Source organism: Gekko japonicus, unplaced genomic scaffold (genome assembly GCF_001447785.1).
Source record: "Gekko japonicus isolate JY-2015 unplaced genomic scaffold, Gekko_japonicus_V1.1 scaffold1135, whole genome shotgun sequence".
In the NCBI taxonomy this organism is placed as follows: Eukaryota; Metazoa; Chordata; class Lepidosauria; order Squamata; family Gekkonidae; genus Gekko; species Gekko japonicus.
This window is the reverse complement of record NW_015161987.1, coordinates 332,497-347,679: the sequence shown is the minus strand read 5'-3', so window position 1 is coordinate 347,679 and position 15,183 is coordinate 332,497. Positions and strand designations below refer to the sequence as shown.

Here is a 15,183-nt window from a genome sequence, read left to right as displayed (position 1 = left end):
CTTTTATTTATAAGGGAGATTCCACTCCTGACTTGCGGAGCAAACTGCAAGTCTTTTTCTCTATACATCATTTCATAGTGGGAAGACTGGAAATAGGAGGATGAATTAAGGAATTGATAGAAGAAATGCACACTCCTTTATTGTCCACCCTTCTCTTCCAACACTCATCTACAGTAGGCATTCACTGTTACACTGAAACAGCAACAGATGAGCCCACATTCACCAAGCAGGAACTGGCTACTGAAATTTGCTGCAACCACAGGAAGCGGTTCTGTTTCAAGACGTCCCAACTTGCTAGCAATAACTATCTACGCCCACTTTGCTGCCTCTATACAGAGAGGCATCCACCTCCCTGTTCCAAGCCCAGTCCCACTCGGCTTTTTTCTACAGCGTTCCAGTTGTTTCTACTCTCTTCCCCAACGAGGTGGAGACCTGGAGAATTTGCAACCCAAATAGGGGTGGGTTAATAATTTCTTTGCTGAGCTGGTCCCCTCCCAAGTGTTAGCATTCCAGCATGTTTTTGCTCTCTGTTTGACACGCTAAGGGCAGAAATCAAGCATCAACAATCACTTTACACGCAGGTGAGCTGCAAGACAGAAAGTATTTCCTTTGGGAACTTCAGTGATCCAACAAGAGGCACACACTTCATTTCCCTTCTCCCTGCACTAACTGATAAGGTCCCACTTCAAAATTACATTAAAAAAATTAAACACATCTGACTCAGCAAAAACAGACACCACTTTTTTTTCAAGCCCCACAGCACAACTTGCAAATTATTACATATCCACCCGACACAAATGTCCATAGTGCGAAGCCCAGCTTATCCCCCAATAACCTAGTGCACTTGAGAGGCTTTCAGTCCAATGTTTGGTCCTATGTTCAGCCAGACACCCCTGAGCAACTCACAAACAACACATAAGGATCATGCCACTAGTTTGCCCTTGGCATTTGGAGTCAGAAATTATACCATCTTCTCTCCCCTCTAAAATTCTTCCTAGCTTGCCAGACCAAAAATCAACATCAGATAACTGCATTAGTGCATGTGTGACTGATAAAATACCTTATTACCTACTTGAAGTGGCATGAGAGGGGCAGATGAGGAATCAATCCTGCCACCTCCCAAATGAAGCAGCACGACTGATACCTCTGCACTCCTTTCCCTGCTACTTCAGTGCTGCAGATGTTTGACAACAATGTTAACTTCCAAACAGGAAGCTTACAGCCTTCATTTTTAAGCCTGCCAATAATCAGTTCTTCTACAGAGCTACCAATATCTATGCAACAGCCTGCAGTTATTTATAGAGAAATGTTACAAGCCCCCGCCCCATCCCTTTAATGAGCCAATGCGGTGTAGTGGTTAAGAGTGCCAGACTGGTACCAGGAAGACCCAGGTTCAAATCACCACTCATGCCACAGAAACTCGCTGGGTGACCTTGAACCAGTCACACACTCTCAGCCTAACCTACATCACAGGGCTGTTGTGACGATAAAATGGAAGAGAGGAACATGACGCTAGCCACCTTGGGTCCCCACAGGAGAGAAAGGGACTGTATACGTAAATACACACACAAACAATACCTCTATAGAGCTACAAATATCTATGTCACAGGGTTACCAGATGTCCTCTTTTGAAAGGACAGGTCCTCTTTCTTTGGAGTTTCATGCTCTTTTGGGCTGTTTTTTAAAAAACAGGTGAAAATGTCCTCTTTTGGGGTTGGAATATTCCTTGTTAGCAGCAATAATCACAGCTTAAATAGAGACAAAGAAGAGATTGGATTTATACCCCACCCTTCACTACCCGAAGGAGTCTCAGAGTGCCTTACAATCTCTTCTCCCTTCCTCTCCTCACAACAGACAACCTGCGAGGTAGGTGGGGCTGAGAGAGCTCTCTTGAGGACTGCTTGTGAGAGAACAGCTCTGAAAGGACTTGTAACCGACTCAGGGTCACGGCAGCAGCTGCATGTGGAGGAGTAGAGAATCAAACTCAGCTCTCCCAGATTAGAATCCGCACTCCTAACCACTACACCAAAATAGTAGGAATATTTAAAATGAGATTTGCCATCGTGATAACTTGTTTGAAGTGGTCAGTTGGGAAATATGTCCTTTTTTTTTGCTTTTCAAAACACGGTAACCCTAACATCACAGCCTGCAATTCTTTCTAAAAAGAACGGCTACAATCCCCCCACCCCTTTACTTGAACAGGGGCTCCCAATCTCCCCATCTCGACTTATTTCAGCACTCATCTATACAATTATTGATCAGCAAATTTTAAAAAAACAAGGTTTCTTCCACCACCACCCCTGTGGGAATTAATTTTCTTGTTTAAAAAAAGGCAAGGCATTACAGGCGTTAACAAGTTATAGCAAATAAATCTGTACGAGGGAAAATGTGATTGCAAAGGGGGAAATGAAGACTTAGTCCAGAGAAAGATTGAAAGGGTAGAAGCCGGGTGGGAAGAGCAGGATAAGACACAGGGTTGCCATATTTTGAAAAGCAAACGAAGAGGGCACATTTCCGGACTGCCAACTTCAAACCAGTGATCACTCTGACAGAATAATAACAATAATAATAATAATTTAGACATGCATTTTGTATAAGTAGTTAGCAATGTGGTCGAGGTCCAGTCATAATGATTTACTGAACCTTTTTTTTTTTATTTATATTTATTGTACTTATGTAGGTTGTTTGATGGATTAACGTTATATCTATATGTTGGTTTTATTAATGTTGTGAGCCGCCCTGAGCCGCTTCGGCGGAAGGGCGGGATAAAAGTTGAATAAATAAATAAATAAATAATTTAACTGATAGCTGCGTGTCATTTTAATCACCCCCCTACTCTTAAAGCTGTGCTCAATGCTACGAATTAGGAACGTTCCTAACCTTCCCACCCAAAAAGAGGACATCTGCATCAGGGTTTTTTTTTTTTTAAGAGCCCAAGAGGACAGACACCAAATAAAACCCCCCAAGGACATTTCCTCTAAAAAGGCATCCTGTAATCCTACAAATCCTGCCAACCTAGCAGTTCGAAAGCAAGAAATTGCAAGTGGATGAATAGGTACCACTTCGGTGGGAAGGGAACAGCGTGCCTCGGTGTTTAGTCAGGCCGGCCACATGACCACGGAAACGTCTTCGGACAGCGCCGGCTCTTCGGCTTGGAAACGGAGATGAGCACCGCAACCCTAGAGTCGGACTCGACTGGCTTCCGAAAGGGACAAAGAAGAAACCCCGGAGTTTCCAAGGAGTCGGGCGACGCTTCCTCTTACCTGAAGGAGTCGCCGCCAAAAAACCAGGGGGGGCCCCGTCGGACCGGGAGGGCAAACCCAGAGACCCCGCCCCTACCTGCCCCTCGCGCGCCCCTCACACGCCCCCTCGCAGCAACGGTCACCCTGCCCGCCCGCGCGCCCCGAGCTACGCACCAAAGCGGACCACGCGGAGCTTTGTTGACATCCGAACGCGCGCCGCTCGGGGAGGAGGCTTTTATAGGCGCCCCGGCCACGCCCCCTCTCCCCCCCCCCCGCGCCTATGGCTCTCAGTCTCCGCCCACCACGGGACTCCCCTCCTCGGCGGCCGCACCTCTTCCTTTCCCGCCACGCCCCCCTCCCCTTCCCCGTGAGCAAGAGGCTGCTCGGTTTCCCCTTCCCAGCCTCGTTTGCTCGGCTTTGGCGCAATAATCGTTTAAAGATAAAAATGTAAAGTCTTCTTGAGAGCGCCGGGCCCGGCCTTTGGATCGCCGGGTGCCAATTCAGAGAGGCTTCAGAGGCGTGGCAAGGTATACCTGAGAGAAGGAGCAAACAAGTAGATGTTTTGATCAAGATGGGATGTTTGTCTGTCTGTAGCGGCAGGAAAGAGCGAGAGTCCAGGAGCACCTTAAAGACTGACAAAACTTGTGGCAGGGGAGGAGTTGTCTGTGAGTCACAGCTCACTTGGTCCCGGGAGCACCTTAAAGACGAACAAAACTTGTGGCAAGGTGTGAGCTTTCTGTGAGTCACTGCTCACTTCTTCAGCTAGAATAGGCAGAGAGTCCAGGAGCACCTTAAAGAGGAACAAAACTTGTGGCAAGGTGTGAGCTTTCATACATATAAAGGTAAATGTTCCCTTGCTCGAAAGCCAGTCGAGGTTGCGGTGCTCATCTCCGTTTCAAAACCGAAGAGCCAGCGCTGTCCGAAGACGTTTCCGTGGTCATGTGGCCGGCATGACTAAACACCAAGGCGCACGGAACGCTGTTCCCTTCCCACCGAAGTGGTACCTATTTATCTACGTACTTGCAATTTCTTGCTTTCAAACTGCTAGGTTGGCAGGAGCTGGAACTAGGAGCTGGAACAGGAGCTCACTCCGTCATGCGGCACCCGGGTCTCGAACTGCTGAACTACCGACCTTCCACAGCCTGCAGTTCAGCGTCTTAACCACTTGAGCCACCGCAACTCCTACATATACATAGACCTTTATTGGCATAACACAGGAACAAATGAGCTTTCTGTGAGTCACTGCTCACTTCTTCAGCTAGAATAGCCTGAGAGTCCAGGAGCACCTTAAAGACGAACAAAACTTGTGGCAAGGTGTGAGCTTTCTGTGAGTCACTGCTTACTTCTTCAGCTAGAATAGCCGGAGAGTCCAGGAGTACCTTTGTAATGTATCCAGTCCAGACAAGTCCAGAGACAAATGCCGAGCTTCGCTTCAAGAGACAATGGACTATGCGGATCCTAGCCCGCTCCAATCAGGGGGCTAGGTTCCCAGCCGAGAGCCTATGGGACTCTCAGCCACTGTAAATAACCTATAGGGAAGTAGGGGTGTGTTTTGGGTGGCGGTTTCTCAGGGGATATAAGCCGGCCTGCGAGCCGGCCAAAGTCGTCTTGTTCCTGATTGAATAAAGTACGCTTTGCTGAAATCACTCTCCGCCTGCGTACTTTTCAACCTTAAAGACGAACAAAACTTGTGGCAAGGTGTGAGCTTTTGTGAGCCGTGAGCCGTGACTCACGAAAGCTCATCTCCTGCCACGAATTTTGTTAGTCTTTAAGGTGCTGCTGGACTCTTGCTCTGTTTTACTGTTACAGACAGGCTAATATGGTGACTCATCTTGATCTACGAAAAGTGCTGGGTTCGACGCATGGAGGACTCGGACTACGACATGCGTTCAGACGCGTTTACTGTACTTCACAACACAAGGAAAAATGGCCCTGCAAGGCCAACGATATACACTCCACCCGGCACACCTCTGTCCCCATAGGAGGGTTTGAATTTCCCGCCAAGGGTGCTATTGGTGGACTCGAGGTGGACTAGGATCCGATGTCCCCTTTGTGTTTGGGGACCAAGCTCCTGCTTTAGCCATGGACCCCTGGTGGCGGTCCATGTACATAACAATCTATCTGAAGAAGCGAGTGACTAAGGGAAAGCTCATCCCCTGCCACAAATGTTGTTCGTTTTTAAGGTGTTGCTGGATTCTTGCTCTTTTCCACTGATACAGACAGACTAACACGGTGACCTCTCTTGAGCTATCTGAAGAAGTGAGCTGTGACTCACGGAAAGATCCTCCCCTGCCACAAATGTCTTTAAGGTGCTCCTGGACTCTTGCTCTTTTCTACTGCTAAAAAGGTAAAGGTTCCCTTGCTCGAAAGCCAGTCGAATCTGACTCTAGGGTTGCGATGCTCATCTCCGTTTCAAAGCTGAAGAGCCAGCACTGTCCGAAGACGTTTCCATGGTCATGTGGCCAGCATGACTAACACCAAGGTGCATGGAACGCTGTTCCCTTCCTACCGAAGTGGTCCCTATTTATCTACTTGCAATTTCTTGCTTTTGAACTGCTAGGTTGGCAGGAGCTGGAACTAGAGACGGGAGCTCACTCCGTCATGCGGCAAGTCTGGTCTCGAACTGCTGAAGTACCGACCTTCCACAGCCTGCAGTTCAGCGTCTTAACCACTTGAGCCACCGCAGCTCCTAACTTCTACTGCTACAGACAAACTAACACTGCAGCCCATCTTGATCCATCTGAAGAAGTGAGCTGTGACTCATGGAAAGCTCCTCCCCTGCCGCAAAATGTGTCAGCCTTTAAGGTGCTATTTGAAAAAGTGTGCCTGCACATGAAAGCTCACACCTTGAATAAAACTTTGTTGGTCTTAAAGGTGCCACGGGACTCCAAATTTGTTCTGCCTCAGACCAACACGGCTGGAACTTTCCACTGCTACAGACAGGCTAACATGGCTACCCATCTTGATAAAGCTCCCAGGTCTGACCAAGGGAGCTTTAACTCTCCAAATCTTTTACCCTGAAAGTCTTGCTGGTCTCTAAGGTGCTACTCAAAAGTCTGTATGGTCAAGCAATGGTATTCCCGGTAGTAATGTATGGCTGCGAGGGCTGGACCATAAGGAAGGTCAAGCGCCGAAGAATAGATGCTTTTGAATCATGGTGCTGGAGAAGACTCTTGAGAGTCCCTTGGACTGCAAGAAGATCAAATCAGTCAATCCTAAAAGAAACCAACCCTGACTGTTCCCTGGAAGGCCAGATCCTGAAGCTGAAGCTCAAATACTTTGGCCACCAAATGAGAAGGGAGCACTCACTGGAGAAGACCCTGATGCTGGGAAAGACTGAAGGTCAAAGAAGACGGGGACGGCAAAGGATGAGATGGTTAGACAGTGTCATCGCTGCAACGAACATGAAATTGAGCAAACTCCGGAGGACGGCGGAAGACAGGAGGGCCTGGCGGGAGCTGGTCCATGGGGTCGCGAAGAGTTGGACTTGGCTGTGTGACTGAACAACAACAAAAAGGTGCTACTGGACTCACATCTAGTTCTTCCACTGCAAATCAATAGAACTACCCTCTGAAACTAGATGCACGGTGTACATCAGTTCAAACAAGTGCAACTTTCTATCTTGATTGTGCCTGCAGTTCCACCAAAGAGTTCAGGTCATGGTTGGCAGGACAAGAATGACCCTTTAAGAGAAGCTTTAATAATACGATGGTCTTCACCTTAGTGGTGTCAATTGTCCCAACTAACTATGGTTGCCAACCTCCAGATGCAGCCTGGAGACCTCCCAGAATTGCAAGTGAACTGCAGGTGACAGAGATAATCCCCCTGGAGAAAATGGCTGCTTTGGAGGGTGGGCTCTAGGGCAATATACCCTGCTGATATCCCGCCCCGCCCCAGGCTCCGCCCACAAAACCACCTGGTATTTCCCAACCAGGAGACGGCAGCCACTAGCCCGATCCTTGCAAAAGCTGGAAAGCCAAGCACTGTTGGCTTCAGTTTGCACTTGGGCTGGAGACTGCCAAGGAAAAACAGGGTTTCTAAGCAGGGGAAGGAGAGTGGCAAAGCACTGCTACTCATCTCTTACCTTAAAAGCTCCGTGGTTGTGGGGTTCCCATTTGTTCAGTCGCACAGTCGAGTCCGACTCTTCGCGGCCCCATGGACCAGATCACGCCAGGCTTTCCGGTCTTCCGCCGTCCTCTGAAGTTTGCTCAATTTCATGTTCGTTGCATCTATGACACTGTCTAACCATCTCATCCTTTGCCATCCCCGTCTTCTTTGACCTTCAATCTTCCCCAGCATCAGGGTCTTCTCCAGTGAGTGCTCCCTTCTCATTTGGTGGCCAAAGTCTTTGAGCTTCAGTTTCATTATCTGGCCTTCCAGGGAACAGTCAGGGTTGATTTCTTTTAGGATTGACTGATTTGATCTTCTTGCAGTCCACGGGACTCTCAAGAGTCTTCTCCAGCACCATAGTTCAAAAGAATCTATTCTTCGGCGCTCGGCCTTCCTTATAGTCCAACTCTCGCAGCTATACATGACTACTGGGGTTCCCATTACTCAATTGCAATTTGATGGCACACTGTGGTGTTGTTGTTTCCAGCTGCCCATTTTCATACATCAAGCCTTTATTAAAGGTACAGGGCATTTTTGTCTGGGACTGTTAGCAGTTCGGTCTCTAGGCCTTTTAGTTTGGGCCACCAACCTCCAGGTGGGACCTGGAGATCTCCCAGAATTACAGTTGATCTCCAGACTACAGAGATCAGCTCCCCTGGAGGAAATGGCTGCTTTGGAGGGTGGACTCTCTGGCATTACGCCATGCTGAGGTCCCTCCCCAAATCCCACCTTCCCCAGGCTCCACCCCCAAACCTGCAGAAATCCCCCAGCCTGGAGTTGGCAACTCTCCTCTTGGCAACTTTAATGCAGCGTTCTCTCCTCCATTTCTCCTTGCAGAAACCCTGTGGGTTAATGACTGACTCAGGGTCACATAACAACCTTTGCGGATGGGCAGATGTCTCTGGATGGAACGATGATCCAACTCTGCCTCATCACGGCATCCCTGTTCCAACTTGAAATACATTTTTTTTTGCACCAAATAACTAAATGCATATTTGGATCTGAACCCTGCCTTATTTGTATTACTGTATTCTGATCGAACAAAGTTTGAGTCCAGGGGCACCTTTAAGACCAACAAAGTTTAATTCTGGGTATAAGCTTTTGTGTGTGTGCACAGTGGCTCAAGTGGTTAAGACGCTGAACTGCAGGCTGTGCAAGGTCGGTAGTTCAGCAGTTCGAGACCCGAGTGTGCTGCACGACAGAGTGAGCTCCCGTCTCTAGTTCCAGCTCCTGCCAACCTAGCAGTTCGAAAGCAAGAAATTGCAAGTAGATAAATAGGTACCACTTCGGTGGGAAGGTAACAGCGTTCCGTGCGCCTTGGTGTTTAGTCATGCCGGCCACGTGAACACGGAAACGTCTTCGGACAGCGCTGGCTCTTCGGCTTTGAAACAGAGATGAGCACCACAACCCTAGAGTCGGACTCGACTGGCTTTCGAGCAAGGGAACCTTTAACTTTACCTTTGCACATCTTCAAATACCCTTTAAGACCAGCAAATTTTAAGAGGTGTGCATGCACACGAAAGCTTATACCTCGAATAAAACTTTGTTGGTCTTAAAGGTGCCATCGGATGTAAACTTTGTTCTGTTGCTTCAGACTAACACGGCTGCCCACCTGAATGTATTTCTGACGTTAGCAAACTGCCCTTTCAGTTACAAGCCCCAGAAGTGCTCATCACGTAAGACCTTCTCTTGGTGTTACCATGTCGGCAACAAGATAATTTTTTCCCCAAAATTTTCTTGGATGGGAACAGAAGTCCAGAGCGTGTTCTTGGGGACTGCAGCAAATAAGACTTCTACCCAGGCTTTCTTCCAGGAGCAGAACATAAAACCTTTGGTTCCCATTAAACTGAGCCACTGTGCTGCAAAAATGTTGAATAATAACTATAATTTTTTTTAAAAAAATTGTAGGCACTATGAGTTCAGTGTGTCTCTGATATTAACGTCAAACAAAGTGTGTCTCGGAAGCTTGGGGAATTTTGGCTTAGATCAAAGACACAGATCAAAGGCTGAGAGGACCTGTAGGCGCACCGTTTGTGTGGGCATTTCGTCCTTAGGTGGGGAAAGAACATGATATTTAGCTAGCAGTTGAGCTCTTGCAAGGAAGGCGCTGTAGTTTGCAGATCAGCTCTTGCTAAGCCTCTCTTTTGCGGTATGAATTCTTGATAATATTAATAATAAAATTCAGGCACCCATGATAGCAAAACAAAACCTGGGTGAAACTTGAGAGCCAATAGTTAGACCAGGGGTCCCCAGACTTTCTGATCCTGTGGGTACCTTTGGAATTCTGACACGGTGTGATGGGCCCATTCACAACATCGCTGCCACAAAACGATTTCTGCAGAAGGCGGAGCCAGCCACAAGGTGGCTGACACAGCTTACCCTTTGGTCACACAGTAAGGATACATGTGCAGTGGTGGCAGCTGCTACCAAAGCCACACTTTCAAAAATCTGCACAGCCAATCAAATCTCCAGTGACCAATCAGACGCCTTGCTGGCTGGTCCCACTCACTTTCTAAAAACACTTGGATGGTGCCAGGAAACATGTTGGCAGTGCCATCGCGCCCAGGGCACCATGTTGGGGACCCCTGAACTAGAGGTTCTGTAGAATACACAAAATAGATCTGTGTTACAACTCAGTGTAGAGGTGCTCTGGTCTAAGTCCATTGAACCAGCATAAGCTGGAGTAATTCTGAAAAAGGATCGAGTTGTTGGAATCCTACTTTGGACTTTGTTCATCTTCTCTGGAGATCTCGCACTTGAAAGATTTACTCTTTGCATGCCACAGCTTGAATCAAAAGCTTTTGCAATATAATCTAAAGTCTCTCTCTTAGTTTTGGGTGCTCTTCCTAATCCAGGTCACAGAGAGTTCTTCTCAGCTTGGGACGGAAAGAAAGAAGCATTGTCACAGTTTTGTTTTAAGATCTGTTAGGAAAGCTAAGGCTGCTCTAGAGTAAACTTTCATGAAAGGAGATATGATGACAGGCTGCTAGGAGGAGGGGACACACACCATCTTTTACATCTGTGTAAAAAAAAAATAAGGAACACGCATACTGGATAGGGGATGCACTTCTGGGTAGCAGTGTGTGTGAACAAGTTAAATATGAGCAGCCAGAGTGATGCTGCAACAAAAAAGGCTAATGCGATCTTGGGGTGTATGAACAGAGGCATAACACCTAAATCACAAGATGTCATAGTCCCGTTGTACACTGCATTGATCAGGCTGTACCTGGAGTATTGTGTGCATTTACGTACCTGGAGTATTTGTGCAGTTCTGGAGGCTCATTTCCAAAAGGATGTGGACAGAATGGAGCGGGTGCAGAGGAAAGTGACAAGGATAATCAGGGGCTTGGAAACCAAGCCCTGTGAGAAAAGGCTGAGGGCTTTGGGAATGTTCAGTCTGGAGAAGAGGAGGCTGAGGGGGGACAGGATTGCTCTCTTGAAGTATTTGAAGGGCTGTCCCTTAGAGGAGGGCAGGGAGTTGTTCCTACTGTTTGGCAGCAGAGGATTGGACTCACAAAAGTGGGTTTAAATTAAGGAGGGGAGGGTACCGGCTGGATCTTAGGAAAAACTCTTTTACAGTCAGAGTTGTGCAACAGTGGAATCAGCTGCCTAGGGAGGTGGTGAGCTCCCCCTCCCTGGCAGTCTTTGAGCAGCGGCTGGACAAACACTTGTCGGGGATGCTCTAGGCTGATCCTGCACTGAGCAGGGGGTTAGACTAGATGGCCTGCATGGCCCCTTCCTGGATGCAAAGGAGGAGGTTGGGGTCACAGAGCTCATTCCCCCTCACCATCTACATGCATTGATCACGTGCTGTACCCAGATCTGTTGTGGGTATAGGGCTGCTGAGTCAGATCACTGGTCATAAAAACATAAGAGAAGCCATGTTGGATCAGGCCAATGGCCCATCCAGCCCAATGCTCTGTGTCACACAGTGGCCAAAACCCTGGTGTCACCAGGAGGTCCATCAGCAACTCCAACAGCCTTCCCACTGTTGCCCCCCCCCCCAAGAAAAAATACAGAACACCACTGCCCCAGACATAAGGGAAACCATGTTGGATCAGGCCAATGGCCCATCCAGCCCAATGCTCTGTGTCACACAGTGGCCAAAACCCAGGTGCCATCAGGAAGTCCACCAGCAGGGCCAGAACTCCAGAAGCCCTCCCACTGTGGCCCACCCAAGCACCAAGCATACAGAGCATCACTGCCCTATCTTGCTTTTTGAGTAGCTATAGATCCCTCTCAAGTGACTTCCTGTATTTTGTAAATATTCATGCCTATTGGTGGTGCCACAATAATAAATAAATAATCGTGCTGCCTCCACGAGCTAGAAAGAGGCGAAAGGTATGCCAGTGAAAAGAAAGTGGTTTTTTTAAAAAAGTAGCCTACTGTCTATTGTTTACATCCCATTGTTGGCAATTTGCCTTTGCGCAAGTTGCTCTGGGGCTTTCCACTGCTTTATTCGAAATGCTGCTGTGGCTGCGATTTTCTACTATGCAGCATGTTTAAGAAACGAATGAAATGTTTGCTCAGCCCTATCGGAGGGAAGCTGGCCTTTTGTGGAGGATGTAGAGAACACGCCACTGTCTGTGAATCAGTGATGCTTCTCATTGTGCGAAGGGAAAACGGGAAGCATCTGCTACCTGGATGCCACAATTAGGGTTGCCAGATCTCCCCTGGGTGCCAGCGGGGGGCAATGCTCCCTCTAAGCTGTGGAGCCTTGTGAGCAAAAATCCTACTTTGTGAGCTACTGGCATTAACGTTGTGAGTGAGCGATTTGGCTGCTGCATAAATTAGTTTGCCCTGGAGCCATCCTTCCTGAGCGAAGACAAAAAGGTGTGACCCGGAGGCTAAAAAACTGTGAGCTAGCTCACACTAACTCAGCTTAGAGGGAACACTGGCAGGGGGGTGCGGGGGTAGGGTTGCTGAGATTTGGGTGGGGGCTGGGAAGTACAGAGACTTCCATGGGGTACAATTGTTGGAGCGAGCGACTTGGCATGCCTGGACATTGGGGGGCGCTACATCACTCAAAGTGTGTATAGGTCAGGGATCGTTTCGTAGAAAAAGAGCTAGGGGAACTCATTAGCATAACTCATTAGCATATGCCACACCCCCTGACATCACCAGAAGTGTGTCATAAGGCCACACCCACTGCCATCACCGGAAGTGTTATAACGATTGAAGGGGCAGCAGTAAGATGTCACAATACACAAAGATTGCTGCAATAGTGCATACAATACAAATAATTATAAACAATAGTTAGACTCTGATAGCAATAAACTTCATGTTGTTTTAATCTTGGTCTTTCAATAACAGGACGCCATCAGACAATGAGTGATGACGTCAGGGAGAACAGAGGACGAACTTCCCGAGCTACCGTTCGTTTCGATGTCTCTTTTTCAAACAACGGTTTCAGTTCTGCATCCGTGCATAGCAAAATCTAACAGTGGACTCTCTGGAGTTCAATAATTCTTCAAGAGCTCTTAACAAACAAGTATAATTCTAAGTCGGATGATCAGGGTCCGGCAGTGGACCTGCAAGGCCGGTGGGAGTGCGAGGAAGCCCCGCCAAGGCCCTCCCTGGCCCCAGGCAGGCAGGGGTGGGGAGAGGCGGGGAGGAAGCAACTTACCCTCCCTCTTCTCCTGCCTCCTCCTGGCTGAATGAGGGCCAGAAGCGGGGTGGCCGGAAGGGGGGGCGGGGCTTCGTCATGTGCCCCGCCCCCCGCACCTCACCCGGGGGAACTGCGATCCCCCGCGATCACCCCCGAATTGACCTCTGGTACAGGTGTTATCTCTTTGAATAGGATGCCTCTCTTTGCTTAATCTGGGAGCTGCCCTCTGACCCCTTCTGTGTCTCTCTTACTTTGTCTTCTCACTCACTGCACATGGCCTTCCATGGAGACCCATGTCTCTGCAGGTCTCTCCTGTAAATACAATGCCCTCATCCCCCCACACACATGATACCGGACAAACTGGCCATTGGTGACAGGGAAAGTACTCTTTAGATCAGGCTTCGTTCTCTTCTTTTGACTGCAACCTGAATGTGAAGTGGATCTACTTGAATAAATGTAAGTTTACCTCTTTTTTGCAATTTACTTCTCGGGAGATTTATTTAATGTAGCCAGTATCACACTTCTACGACTGGCCAAAACTCTGCTATGGCCCTGTTCACACGCGGAATTTGCGGCAGGAGGGGCACGAATGTCGGGCGGAGTATACGGGCGCGATCACAAGGACACATCTGGCAAGCGTAGCACACCCATCGCCGACCCGTAGCATCCGCCCGAAAATTTGGAGTTAAAAAAATACCCGGGAAAGCCTACTAGCAAACGGTTTGCTACGGGCTGTCGACGGAATACCTATGTGTGATCGCTCAAGTACGCTCTTGACATGCGCCGAAAACACCTGCCGACAAACAAAACCCCACTTTGCCGTGGCGGCATCTGATCGCATGCTGGTGCATTAAATTACACCAGCGCGAAAAGCCACGCCTCCCCCCCGCGTTATCTGGCCCATGTGACTGGGGTCTATATTAAGCAAATATCTGGATAACAATGCCATAGAGTCCACCCTACAAGCAGACTTTTTCTCCAGGGAAACTGATCTTTGTAGTCTGGAGATGAGCAATAATTCCAGGGGACCCCCCCCCCCCGGTCCCACCTGGAGTCTGGCATCACCAATGCCATTTAAGCATCCGTATCTTTGTGGAGCAAAAGGAGCTGCGGTGGCTCAAGTGGTTAAGACACTCAACTGCAGGCTGTGGAAGGTCAGCAGTTCAGCAGTTCGAGACCCGAATGTGCCACATGATGGAGGGAGCTCCCATCTCTAGTTCCAGCTCCTGCCAACCTAGCAGTTCGGAAGCAAGAAATTGCAAGTAGATAAATAGGTACCACTTTGGTGGGAAGGTAAGAGCGTTCCGTGCGCCTTGGTGTTTAGTCATGCCGGCCACATGACCACGGAAACGTCTTCGGACAGCGCTGGCTCTTCGGCTTTGAAACGGAGATGAGCACCGCAACCCTAGAGTCAGATTCGACTGGCTTTCGAGCAAGGGAACCTTTACCTTTACCTTTACCTATCTTTGTGGCAGTGCAGTATCATGAGACGTAGTCCTAACAGCGTTGCAGAGGAGTCGTGTTGCTGTTGTGTTTGCTCTCTGGGGTATATACGCGGAAAGGCGGTCCCTCAGGTATGTTGAACCCTGGCCATATAGGGCTTTATAGAAAGAAACACATCTCATCTAAATCACTGGTTCGAATGCTTTGATCACCCCCCCTTCCTTTTGTGCAACCTTAGCGTCCGTGTCCAAATTCACGTGCTGCTCTTTACTCCAACGACTGTATTCTATAAATGCTGAGTGCATGGTTTCATTGATCACATACTCGAACACAAAAAGCGATGTGTGCTACCTCCTGGAATCGCCATAAACAAAGGATAGAATCACACGCCCTTCATCCCACAGAATTCATCCCCTCGCTTCTGGAGCAAAGAGTCAGAGAAGTTAATCATCCCATAAAAACATTTTATGCCAAATTCCAAGTTTAATCATCGTGCTTATATGATCTGCATTTAGGAAGCTGGTTGTGTCCTTGAAATGAGGGAGAGTTTTACTGTTCCTTTTTAGGGAGAAGAAAGTAAGGAATCAGCTGCCTAGGGAGGTGGTGAGCTCCCCCTCACCGACAGTCTTTAAGCAGGGGCTGGACAAACCCTTGTCAGGGATGCTCTAGGCTGATCCTGTATTGAGCAGGGGGTTGGACTAGGTGGCCTGTCTGGCCCCTTACAACCAGGCCCGTAGCTAACATGGGGCCCACGGGCCTGGCCCCCTTGTGTTTCTTCTG

General features: G+C 48.5%; 1 protein-coding gene across 2 annotated transcripts in view; it reads right to left on the bottom strand.

The window, feature by feature from the left end:
* The window catches only part of NDRG1 (N-myc downstream regulated 1), a 51,823-nt gene extending 48,383 nt beyond the window's left edge, over positions 1–3,440 (bottom strand). Inside the window, exon 1 of one of the 2 annotated variants that reach the window (XM_015429810.1) lies at positions 3,417–3,440. The gene's annotated coding sequence lies outside the window, so the exon portion shown is untranslated. The remainder of the gene's footprint in view (positions 1–3,416) is intronic. The other variant, XM_015429811.1, reaches the window with a different exon arrangement.
* Between the last annotated feature and the right edge of the window lie 11,743 nt (positions 3,441–15,183).